Source organism: Podarcis filfolensis, assembly GCF_964270895.1.
Source record: "Podarcis filfolensis genome assembly, chromosome: 7".
NCBI classification, from domain to species: domain Eukaryota; kingdom Metazoa; phylum Chordata; class Lepidosauria; order Squamata; family Lacertidae; genus Podarcis; species Podarcis filfolensis.
Genome location: NC_139603.1, coordinates 24,167,071 through 24,179,782, shown reverse-complemented (window position 1 = coordinate 24,179,782; position 12,712 = coordinate 24,167,071). Strand labels below are relative to the sequence as shown.

General features: G+C 44.2%; 1 long non-coding RNA gene across 1 annotated transcript; it reads right to left on the bottom strand.

The window, feature by feature from the left end:
* Positions 1–216: 216 nt before the first annotated feature.
* Positions 217–12,090, bottom strand: LOC310767208. The gene is made up of 3 exons (XR_014550735.1): positions 12,006–12,090; positions 5,445–5,524; positions 217–502 (listed from the first exon to the last, which is right to left on the bottom strand). It is a non-coding gene; the product is annotated as an uncharacterized lncRNA (long non-coding RNA).
* Between the last annotated feature and the right edge of the window lie 622 nt (positions 12,091–12,712).

Here is a 12,712-nt window from a genome sequence, read left to right as displayed (position 1 = left end):
CCCACTTGTGACAAGAGGAAGCTGTGAAAATTCGTAGAGGAACTTTCAAGTGGTATCATCAGAGCCAGTATGAGAGGCTCAGTGTTAACTAGATCACATGCCACGTGAGGTTGCCTGCACCTCTCCCATTTCCTCTTTGTGTCTGAGCGTGAGAGCATCAGTGCTTCAACCCTGAAATCATCTCTCCATTAAATAATCACTACACCAGTACTTGCCTTAATAATTCAATTATTCAATCCATTAGATAAATAATTCACAGGCTTTTGACAGTTTATTTTCTTCATTCCACATGCTGTAGCAATAGATTATTGTCTTGCAGAAATCGCCTGCTGTCCTGATCCATAGCCATCTCCATCACTGAGATGTGGCAGCGGCAGCCCAGACGGGGTGGTGGAAAGCAAGATTGCCTGAGCCAACCTCCTGAGGTCAGGACCCTGGACAGCAACAAATGTGACTGAGTTGATTTGCAGGAGTACGAAGTTCAGGACCACAGGCACTAATCCTACAGCAGAGTGGGACAAGTTAGGCACACAGAAAACTGCCTTACGCTGAGTTGGATTTTTGGCAGCTTCGTAGGGTTCCAGACAGGAGACATTTCCCAAACCTACCAGGAGTGGAGCAGTGCCTGCCACACCTGCTGCCACATGATGTGCTGCCACACATCACCTCCACCTACCATTAAGTGCAGAATAGTGGGAATCTCTGCTACACAGGTGTATGTTTCTGTGAAATTAGGGACCTCAATCTTGCAAGCGTTTCCTATCACACAGTTTCCTATCACACAGCAGAACCTTCTGTCAGGGCTAGAGTCAGGCGCAAGTCAGCAATAAAGGAAGCAGATCTCCATTGTCAGTGAAGTTAGCAAACATACTACTTGGCCTAGTGGTCTCAGCAACACTACTCAGTAGGACTCTTGCCCCTATGGAGCAGTTGCCAGAATTGAAGGCCCTTGCCTTCCACTCCTTTCTAAGGCTCCTCCTCTCCCGGATGTCTCCCAAGCACACCTCTGGCCTCTGTTATGGTTTTCTCATTACTCTGTGAATTCTTGGAGACCAAGGGGGAAGGGAGCTTGTCACCGCAGGAGAGGGAGACTCCCTGGATTCTTCAGCAGTCTCTTGACTGCCCCCTCCTCGTCTGCTTCAGCCTTGGAGTCTGAACTGCTCCCTATCACAGGCTCTTCCTGCTCACTAAACCCTGCTGTTCCTTTGGCATTCTTCACCTCCTCCCAATCTTCTTATTCCTCTGACCTGCCCTCAGTGTCTCACCACCAGTCCCCTGGCCCTGAGCTTTCCTCCTCTGGGTTTTCACTTGGGGGTTCCTTGGCTGGTGCCTCATACCATTCCTCTTTGTACAGCCAGTCCCTGACACCTACAGCAGTGACTACAGCAGCAGCACGTTCCTGGGCTTTCTCTTTGCTGACACCCATGTAAATATTGAGGTTGAATCCTGACAAGACAAAAGTACTGTTTTGGGGGGATAGGGGGTGGGCAGGTGTGGAGGACTCCCTGGTCCTGAATGGGGCAACTGTGCCCCTGGAGGATCAGGAGCACAGCCTGGGAGTCATTTTGGACTCACAGCTGTCCATGGAGTCACAGGTTAATTCCGTGTCCAGGATGGCTGTTTACCAGCTCCATCTGATATGCAGACTGTGACCCTACCTGCCCAGGGACTGTCTCCCTGGAGTGGTGCATGCTCTAGTTATCTCCTACTTGGACTACTGCAATGCGCTCTATGTGGGGCTATCTTTGAAGGTGACCTGGAAACTACAACTAATCCAGAATGCGGCAGCCAGACTGGTGACTGGGAGTGGCTGTCAAGACCATATAACACCAGTCCTGAAAGACCTCCATTGGCTCCAGTATGTTTCCAAGCACAATTCAAAGTGTTGTTGCTGCCTTTAAAGCCCTAAGTTGCCTCGGCCCAGTATACCTGAAGGAACATCTTCACCCCCATCGTTCTGCCCAGACATTGAGGTCCAGTTCTGAGGGCCTTCTGGCGGTTCCCTCACTGCTAGAAGTGAGGTTACAGGGAACCAGGCAGAGGCCCTTCTCAGTAGTGGCACCCGCCCTGTGGAACGCCTTACCATCAAATGTCAAGGAAATAAACAACTATCTGACTTTTAGAAGACATCTGAAGGCAGCTTTGTTTAGGGAAGTTTTTAATGTTTGATGTTTTATCATGTTTTTAATATGCTATTGGGAGCTGCCCAGAGTGGCTAGGGAGGCCCGGCCAGATGGTGGGGTATAAGTAATAAATTATTATTGTTATTATTATTATTATTAACGCTGACTGGTAGAGGCTATTCAGGATTCCATACTTTTCACAGCTAGTTGCCCTGTACTGAGTCAGACCCTTTATCCGTTTAGTTTGGTGTTGTCTGAAATTCAGAAGAAATTCCAACGAAAGAAGAATGGCAGACGAAAATAATGGACTATGCAGAATTGGACAAAATGACGGGAAGGATTCGAAACCTGTGGGACCAGAGATTTACAGAAGATTGGATTAGAAGAAGTATATGAACTATTTGAAGTGCAATTGTAACCAACAAATTACGCTAGTAGGACTACAAGAAGTTTTGTAAGGAGGAATATATGAAGTGCTACAAAGTAGATAAAGAACAGAGATATTGGTTATGAGTTTTAAATGTAACAGGGACAATAAGTAATGTATACTCAGAGATTAGATTGGAAAATTTTCAGACAGGACTGATGGAAGTCAAAACAATTGAATAAGATGTTAAAATATGTTTAATTACTGTTTAAAATGGTATGTTAAAAAACTAATAAAAATTTATATATATATATAAATAGTTTGGTGTTGTCTACCCTGATGGCAGTGGTTCTCCAGAGTTTTAGACAGGGCCCTTTCCCAATGCTGAGAATTGAACCTCTCCCCCCCCCCACACACAGTGCAAAGCATGTACCATTGAGCTAGGTGCCATTGAGCTATGGTCCTGTGTGCATTGCTTATGCCCCCAATCCACACAGTCTCATGATTGGCTACCTGGGCGCATTCATGTGCCAACACCTATGCAGGAGTGTCATTCTATCTATCTGTGAAATGTTGGAGGCTACCCAGAAGTATATCATCTTGTCTTCTCATGCGATGTGCCACATTTCTGGCACTGTCTACTGCTTCTTCTGTTTTGCTTTCCCCTTAGCTAGCTATTGTCTGCTTTCTTCCACTGTGGCGCCCACTGTAATCTGCTGTGCTCTTTTCTCCAGGGACTTGATCTGCGTTGCTTGTTCATCTGCTTGGCATACACATACTGCCACTTCTGAGCTTTGAAACTTCTCCTTCATAACAGTTCCGAATTATTACCCCAGGAAAGTCTGGTCTTTGATGAGGTATTTCTTTAACATACTTTAACTGCAGGGCTGGCTTGTAACATGTTAGTAATAAACATTATTATTATTTCCCGGTTTCTTTTTCCTGGAGTTGTAATCTAGAATGCCTGTCTTTTGTTTCAGGATAAAAAAGACACAAAGGTAATTGTGGGCCTCAGATCCTGGCAGCTTTGTTTTTTCTCTTCTTCAAAGTCCTCAGGGTTAAAAGAAGAAGAATAAAAACCTCTTGTGCACAGTTTGTGTTTCTGTATCTTCCAGGAAAAATAAATAAATCTTAAGGCAGTCCTCTAAATGATTCACCCTCTGCCTTTTATAAACCGCTCACATTCCAAAACTTTAATAAGGAATGGGGGAAATTTATAATTTACCTTGGAGAACGCTGAAAGAGTTGAAATCATTAGCGGGATTGCAATAACACTTATAATGTAACGAGAACTATGGATACAATGAAGATTTGGACTACTATTAAGGAAGCGGCCAAAAGGGTTTAACAATGGGACCCATGGAGAGGGAGATGGGAAGTCCAGAGAATCGTGGGAATCTTGTACTGTTGAAATGGGTTGTGGAATGATTGTGAATTTTAATATGTAAAACCAAATAAATTAGAGGGGGGGGGGGGAGATAACATTCACGATCTTTCTCAAAATTTCCTGAGCTTCCCCATACCACCGGACCCTCTGCCACAACATGTTATCTCAGTGAGTTTGATTGGTAGTGAGGAATCATTATTTATAGAGAAATATAAAGGGGGCAATCCTATGGTAAGATCTGCCAGGAACTACAGCTTAGGATGCAGTGGATCTCAGGCTTAGCCAACTGATTCTTGGCTCTTTGTTGTTGTTGCTGTTTAGTCGTTTAGTCGTGTCCGACTCTTCGTGACCCCATGGACCAGAGCACGCCAGGCACTCCTGTCTTCCACTGCCTCCTGCAGTTTGGTCAAACTCATGCTGGTAGCTTCGAGAACACTGTCCAACCATCTCGTCCTCTGTTGTCCCCTTCTCCTTGTGCTCTCAATATTTCCCAACATCAGGGTCTTTTCCAGGGAGTCTTCTCTTCTCATGAGGTGGCCAAAGTATTGGAGTCTCAGCTTCATGATCTGTCCTTCCAGTGAGCACTCAGGGCTGATTTTCTTAAGAATGGATAGGTTTGATCTTCTTGCAGTCCATGGGACTTAAGTCTCCAACCCCAGATCAGCCAAAGATATTTCAGCCACCTGAGTTGCAACTGACTGAACGGAGGCCAGCATAAGTTCCAAAAAAGGGGCATGAAGCTGGGGGGAAGAACACAGAAGAGGGCCTTAGGCTGGATCCTAAGCATGTTCAGCACAGCTGTTGAGCAGGGTTTGGAGTTGGTGTAACTTTTCATTAGATTAATTTAATTTGACTTGCTTTATACCATCTTCTTGTGCAGAAGATTGCTCCCTTAAATCATGCTGCCATATATTTTTAAGCAATATATCCTAGCAAATGGTCTGCCTCCCCCACCCTGAGGTGTCTATTTGTATAGGCTGATGACTATTTTTCGCTGGCACAGTAATACATTTAGGGCCAGCTTCCAACCAACTGAAAGGTCTCCTCTTTAAGACCTTAGCAATATGAATATAGATAATTTAAAAGATAGGTCAGGGCCCATCGCATAAAACGCCACCGTGAAATTTGCATATGATCTGTTGCACCATATAATAGAATATGATTATGTATAAAAAGAACACATAATGTTTTGCCCAAGAATGGGAGATATATATAGTGTAACATATTAAAGTTGGAGAAGAGGAGGGAATATACTAGAGGGGGAAGCAACAATATTTTCCCTAAAAGTATCTGGGGGAAACCATTTTTGCAGGTCAGAAGGACGCACTTCTGAGCATAGTGGTAACTGAACATAACACAAGGCAGATACAACTGAACATAACACAAGCCCGGCTTTCGCTGGGGAGGGCGGGATATAAAAAAAATTGATTGATTGATTGATTGATTGATTGATTGATGGGAGGTTTTTCTTGGTGCAGGTGGGGAAGCAAACAACTTTCAGTAGGGCAAATGGGCCGCTGCCCCACCAATCTCTTGTCTGTCTCCTCCCTCCTCCCCACCTCCTTACCTTCTTACTTATCACAAATCCAGGGGGTGGCACAGCCTGTCACCTTCCTCCTTTTTAGTGTCAGTGTGTTCCTTGTAGAACTGAGCAGAGAGAAAGGATGGGAACAAAACTAGACTTTGTTGTCTCTGCCTGTCATTATTCTCCCACCCTACAAGTTCCAATGGGCACCAGCTATCCCTGTGAACATCACTCCTAATCTTAAACACTAGGCTAGTATTAGGGACCCTCCCCCAAGCAGGTACTTTCCATAGACTTTCAAATGGGGTTTATGGGTGCTGTGGTATTATGCCCACTGGAATCTGGTCTGGAAGAACAACCAGAGAAAGACCAGAGAAGGACCAGAGAAGGACCAGAACTCATGGCTTCCTAATGGCAATGGGATGTATCAGAGTACAGCAGGGTAGCTTAGGGACTGCTGGGCAAGTCATGTGCAGCAGACAAAGCCCTTTCCTCCAATATCTTGTTGTTGCTCTCCTCCTACTCCCTCATGGCTCTCGTGCTTACCGGTCAGTGTAGAAGGAGTCATGGGAGCAAAGCAATGCATGTGCACACATGAGAGCTGCTGGAGTGCTTAAGCTGGTTTAGTTTCCTTTCTGCCTCCTCACTTGATCAGGGAGCTTCCCCAAAAGTACTGTCTGTGATGCAGAGGGAGAAGGCAGCTGGGCAAGTCAGAACAAGTAAGAAAAATAAAAAATTGTGGACACCTGGATGCTGACAACCCCCACTCTCCAAAGCATTTGTGGCATGAGGTGCCTGCCTCACTTTGCCTTATGGTAGTGCGAGAATATACAACACAAGGACATCATTATGTCATGTTAGCACAGGAGTCCTCTGAGCGTGTTTGGTGAGTTATGCACAGTGGCATAGCGGGGGGTGGAGCACAGGGGTGGTTTCCCCAGGGCAAAATTGTTAGGAGTGCAAAATTTCAACACCCAGTACTGCCTCGATATGGCTGCACTTCCGTCACTGGGCTCCACTGAAAACACGTTGTCCATGCGAAGGAGGAAATGCCCTCTCCAGACAATGAAATGACTCTTTCCCCCCTTATCCCTGCAGCTGTGATCTCCTGGGTGATGCGGATGCTGCTATGCAGTTGAACGTGCATGCATACTCCGTCTGTTTCTCTCCCTCTGCGTGGCCCTGGGTACTGGCAACCTACGTTATGTCACTGGTTCTGCTACACCACTAGAGTCTTCCAAACCTGCGATAGAATCCCCTAGATTTCTTTTTTCAGCCTGTTTAACCTCAGTTCAGTCCTAAGCAGAACCACAAATTCACCACTAAAAAGCCAGTTGTTTTCTAGCTCTAGTTACCTGAAACAAGGGAGTCAAAGTGACCCCAGTCTTTCTTTTGCTTTGGGGAGTGTAGCTCAGTAGAAAAAAAAGGGACAAAGTTTATCTTGAGAATTAGAAAAACTTCTAGGAGAGGAGAACAAAGTGCTTCTTTTCTAAGCTGACTCACTCTGTCTGGTGAGACCCTGTGGTTAAAAAATTAGCTCTCGTTTTGGTCCTCAGGCTTCAGTTGATATTAAAAGTTATTCTATGCTAAATCATGAAAGGTTTGCCCTTCGAGCACCTTATAATGAACTCAGAGCTTCTAATGTCTGACTGGGAAACTAATTGACAAACTGGTATCATCACATGAAGCCAGCTCCTCTGGATACTGCTTTTATAATATCTTAAGCCTTAAGAAAAAACCCCCACCATGCAACTCATGTCCTTTTCCATCACTGTAGGAACTGTGAAAGCTGCTTCTTATAAACAGAGTGACAAGATCTTGTCATGCCAGACTGGAGGAGGTCAGTGAAAGGAAATGAGAAACCTCGCTTAGGCAATAAATCTGCACCCTAATCTTAAACAACTCAGATACAACTGACTTAGGTTTCCATCCAGCAATACAGTGGTACCTCAGGTTAAGTACTTAATTCGTTCTGGAGGTCCGTTCTTAACCTGAAACTGTTCTTAACCTGAAGCACCACTTTAGCTAATGGGGCCTCCTGCTGCCGCTGCCCCGCCAGAGCACGATTTCTGTTCTCATCCTGAAGCAAAGTTCTTAACCCGAGGTAATATTTCTGGGTTAGCGGAGTCTGTAACCTGAAGTGTATGTAACCTGAAGCTTATGTAACCCAAGGTACCACTGTATATAAATGGCACCCCAGGATACTTTGAGGTGCATATGCTTTAAATGTATTGTGTGTACACAGTCCCTATCTGATCAGCCATGGCCAATGCCTGCTTCTTAGGTCTAGCCATCTTGGAGAGAAGGTCAACAATCTCCTTCAGAGCACACGGACCATCTTCTGCATATATACAACAGAAGGGGCCACAATATTCCTCTTTCTCACCCGCCCCAGATTAATCCACCCATTGACATTTCAGTTAGGGCCTACTGGACTAATGATCACAACTACAGGTCTCTATAGGAAGAGGTCTTGCACCTCAATTGAAGTCAAAATGAACCTCAGAGCACCCACTCTTCTTCCTTCTTCCCATACTAAGCATTTAGAACAGTCATAACTAGAAACTTTGCTTTGTGAATGCTTGTTCAAAGTTATTCTCTCCTTTTCTGGCGCAGTGATGTGCAAAGTAGGAGGGTGGGTGGGGAGTATTTGCAAAGCAGGACAACGACTTCAAAGCCCTCATCGACAGGGAACACTCTCTTCAAATTTCCCACTAGCTGTTAAGACAACGGTGCCAGGGCTAGCAGTGGCCAAATCCTTGCCATGTAGGCACAGAGCCAAGAACTGCAGGTGTTTCAGAAATGCAGAAGCTCAGAAGTCACTGTAATCATCTAGATTTAGCCGAGCCCTTGGAGCTCCTTTGGTAATTTCTGCAAGACAGCCAACAACCTCTATTACTTCTGCACCATATGCTTGGCGTCTTTGACTAGATCTGCTTTGAGAGGAGTCAAATGACACAGAGATAAAAATACTGCTGTAGTTTTTGTTTGTTTTTAAATCCACCAAGGTTGCTGATGGTTTTTTTATGTACAGAGAAAATGAAGAGAAGGAAATACACAAACAACCTCACGGGGGGTTATTTGGAACCCACCAGAGAAGTTTCACCATTGAAACCAGAAGCTCTTTTACTTGGTATGGTAGGTTTAGAAATACATAAGAATGATACAAAACTGTTTTTATATGCAGCAAGAATATTACTAGCCCAAAGATGGAAGCAAGAGGGAATAATAACAAAAGAAGAGTGGCAAATAAAACTGATGGACTATGCTGAGCTGGCAGGACTTACAGGGAAAATTTGAAACCAGCAGGACCAGACTTTCCTAAAGGACTGGAAGAAATTTATGTTGTATTTGAAAGACAAATGTAATTAATTAACATCAGTTGTAGGGTTGCAAGAAGTTTTGTAAGGTGGCCTATTCAAATTATTGTGAAAAGGACTAAGATTAGTTGATATAAGATTGGACTCACAACAATGAGAATAGTAATAAAATGCATAACTAGAAAGGAATTTAGAAAACCATTAGAAGTGGCTGAAGGAAGCCCTAGGCTGTGATAGCCAAAGGTTTGTTATGTTGTGTTGGAGATGTTGTATAAAATTTAATAAAAAATATATTTTTTTTAAAAAAAGAGAGAAGTTTCACCATTCTGATCTAAACTCTTCATCATGTGTTTTCTCTGAGGGAGGAGCAATGGCTGGCACCACAAGAGTGGACATTTTCCAGTGCTGTCTCCCATTTTGTGGAATGCTCTGTTAGTTTCTGTTTCTCACTGTGCAGCTGCGTGGAGTCACAGGACTCTGTTTACATTCCAGAGACAGTCCAGACTCTTGGAAGTCTCACGGGAGGGGAGACGGGATGTGACGTTAGTGGTTTCCTGTTTCCTTTGTTCCTTTGTTCCTTTGTTCAGTTGCTCTCTGCTTCCATAGAGAGAGGATGTCTTTTCTGTTCAGCATAGTTTAGAAATAAAACTCTTTACAACGTAGCTCATACTGTCTCATCCTTCCCTGTGCTGGGAATTCTGCTGGGAGGACGTGTCTTGGAGGCTTGAGGTTGTTAAACACGTCAGGAGGCGATTCCGAAGAAGAACCTTATCAGCTCAGTCGAACGGAGTTCCGACATGCTCCCCCCCCCAAAAAAAAACAACCCTCACATCTTTCTCCAGCCTTTCAAGTGACAGGCTCAGATATTTCAGCCTGTCCAGGATTTTGATTGTTAATCTTAGAAACATTTGTAGAATTGTAGAGTTGGAAGGGACCGCAAGGATAATCTAGTCCAACCCTGCAATTCTGGAATCTTTCATCCAACATAGAGCTTGAACGCACAACCCTGAAATCTACCAACTAAGCTATCCCAGAAAGATATAACTCTACATGGTTTTGGCCTCTCTGGTGGTGCTCATTTTTACCTTTGTTTATTCATCATATTTATTATATATAAAAAAACACTGTATACCACTATTCATTTAAAATAATCAAAGTGGGTTACAACCATACACATATAAAATAAAAACCATATCCACATTTAAAATCAATTTTAATCTGCTGGCAATTGCAGAAAGATTATTATCTTAATTTCCTGCATAAGCTTGGTAGCATAGAAAAGTTTTCAACAGATATTTAATGGTTAAATCACTGTGGAACCTTGATTGGCAGAGCGTTGCATGGGACTGAGCCAATGAGACTAATTGTCGCTGTCAGATGAACATCTTCAACATGCTTGAGGACAGCAGGTTACCTAAAGTGGTGCATGATGGACCAAACAACTCCATCTTTTACTAGAGGGGAATGGCCCAGGGACTCAGGTGGAAAAGTTGGAGGAATTATTGCCACTGTATGCCTCTGGTGATCATATCACTTGACCTACTAAGCTCTGAACATTCGTATGCTCTGTCTGGTCTGGTATTTTTTGCTCCCTGGCGCAGTGTGGTAGGAATCACTGTGCGTGTATGTCTTACAGGTGTGTCATCAATTCACCCGGAGAGGTGAGTCTAATGACTTCTGCTTACTTTCCTTATCCCCATGACTTCTGATGAGCTCTGCTTTCACGAACTAAAAGCAAGAGATTCAGCTTGTATGAAACAATTTTTATGACCAGGAAAACACCATTTCATTAGTAAAAGGTTGTCCACTCCAAACAAAAAACAACAATGGTTCAGATGGCTGCTTTGTAGCCTCTATATCAGGGGTCAGCCACCTTTTTCAGCTGTGGGCCGGCCCACTGTCCCTCAAACCATGTGGTGGGCCGGACTGTATTTTGAAAAAATATATGAACAAATTCCTATGCCCCACAAATAACCCAGGGATGCATTTTAAATAAAAAGACACATTCTACTCATGTAAAAACACCAGGCAGGCTCCACAAATAACCCAGAGATGCATTTTAAATTAAAGGACACATTCTACTCATGTAAAAACACGCTGATTCCAGGACCGTCCGTGGGCTGGATTGAGAAGCCAATTGGGCCGCATCTGGCCCACGGCCCTTAGTTTGCCTACCCCTGCTTTATATGCTTCAATGTAACATGCAGACTTCTTTTGTGCTTCAACAAGTTAGGCTTATTGACGCTTATACTAGGAACATGTTTTCAGGAGAGAAGAGTCTGTGTTTCCTCTCACTTGTTTTCTCCATGCTAACTTCCAGAGCCTGCCAGGATTCCCCAACAACAATGGCTTATCACAACTCTGGAGCTCTTTGAACTAAAAAAACAAAAACAAAAGATGTTGGAAAGTTGATATGATATGAATCATTTTCTTATCTCCCCCTCCTCTGTCCCACCAGAGATAATTTCCAAAGCAGATCAGATATGAAAAGTGCTGGAAAGAAGAGGAAGTCTCGACGAAAGAAGAATGGATACAAAAACTTATGGACTAGGCAGAAATGGCGAAACTTACTGGAAAAATAGGAAATCAAGATAACAAACTTTTTATAAAAGAATGGAAATGGTTTATTGAATATTTGCAAACAAATTGTAAACAGATAAGGGCATTGGCAGGATTATTGTAATAACCTGCAGTTTCATAAGAGTATATAATGAAAGCAGCTGAATAAAGGAATAAGTTAATTTAGAATATGCAGGAAATGATAAAAATAAATTTAAGGAACTGCAGAAAGAGGAGGAAGGAGGTTGAGTTTTGAAATGTTAAAATGACTGTAAAGCTATTGAAATGTATTTAACTGAAAATCAGAAATAAAAAATAAAATAAAAAACAGATATGAAAAATGTTTCTCATCCCCACACAGTCTCACATCTAAAGACCCAGCCTCACCGATGAATGGCTGCTTTGTTTTGTTCCCCTTCCATATGTTTATCAAATCACATGGGCTCTTTCTCAGCCTTGATGTCACATCAGAAGCATTTCTGCAGAGTGGGGGAGCTGGAAGTGCCAGACAATTTGTGTGCGACCGCTTTGATGTAACATTAAGAACTGCTCTGTTGGATCAGACCAAAGCTCTTTATCAAGGATGGAGGCACTATGGCCTTCCAGATGTTGGCGAACTACAGTTCCTATCACCCCTGGCCTTTGGCCATGCTGGAGTTGCAGCCTGACAACATCTGGCAGGCCACAGGTGTCGCATCCCTTGTCTATTAAATTGCCATCTTACTGCCTCTGGGAGGCTCTGTTGTAGGATGCAAAGGAAACAGCCCTGTCCTGTTGTTTGTAGAAGACATCCAGTCTCAGCTGCAAACTTTCTCTGAATGTGGAGGTTCTATTTAATTGCTATGGGTAAGACACAGATACAGTGGTACCTCGGGTTACAGACGCTTAAGGTTACAGACTCCACTAACCCAGAAATAGTATCTCGGATTAAGAACTTTGCTTCAGGATGAGAACAGAAATGGTGCGGCGGAGGCGTGGCAGCAGCGGGAGGCCCCATTAGCTATAGTGGTACCTCGGGTTAAGAACAGTTTCAGAATGGACCTCCGGAACGAATTAAGTTCTTAACCCGAGGTACCACTGTACACCTCATACATTATGAGCTGAGGGAAGATTTCTTTTGTACTGATCCTCATGCCCAGTGGTGGAGCTTCATGCTCTGGCACCGGGGGGCGGAGAGCAGGCAGGGCTGTGGCTGCAGGGGTGACGCGTGCTTCCTGGGGGTGTGGTGAGCCACCCGCAGGGGCATGGCGCGCGTCCTGGGGGGCATGATGCGCCATCGGTGGGGGTGTGGCACCCAGCATGGGCAGGGGGGCAGCCGTGATGGCACCCCACCCCACCGGGATTGCACTGCTGGGGGCGTGCGCTCCCCCTGCCCCCTTCTTCCTCCACCAGTGCTCATGCCATTTAGTTATTTCACTGGGAAGCCCCAAG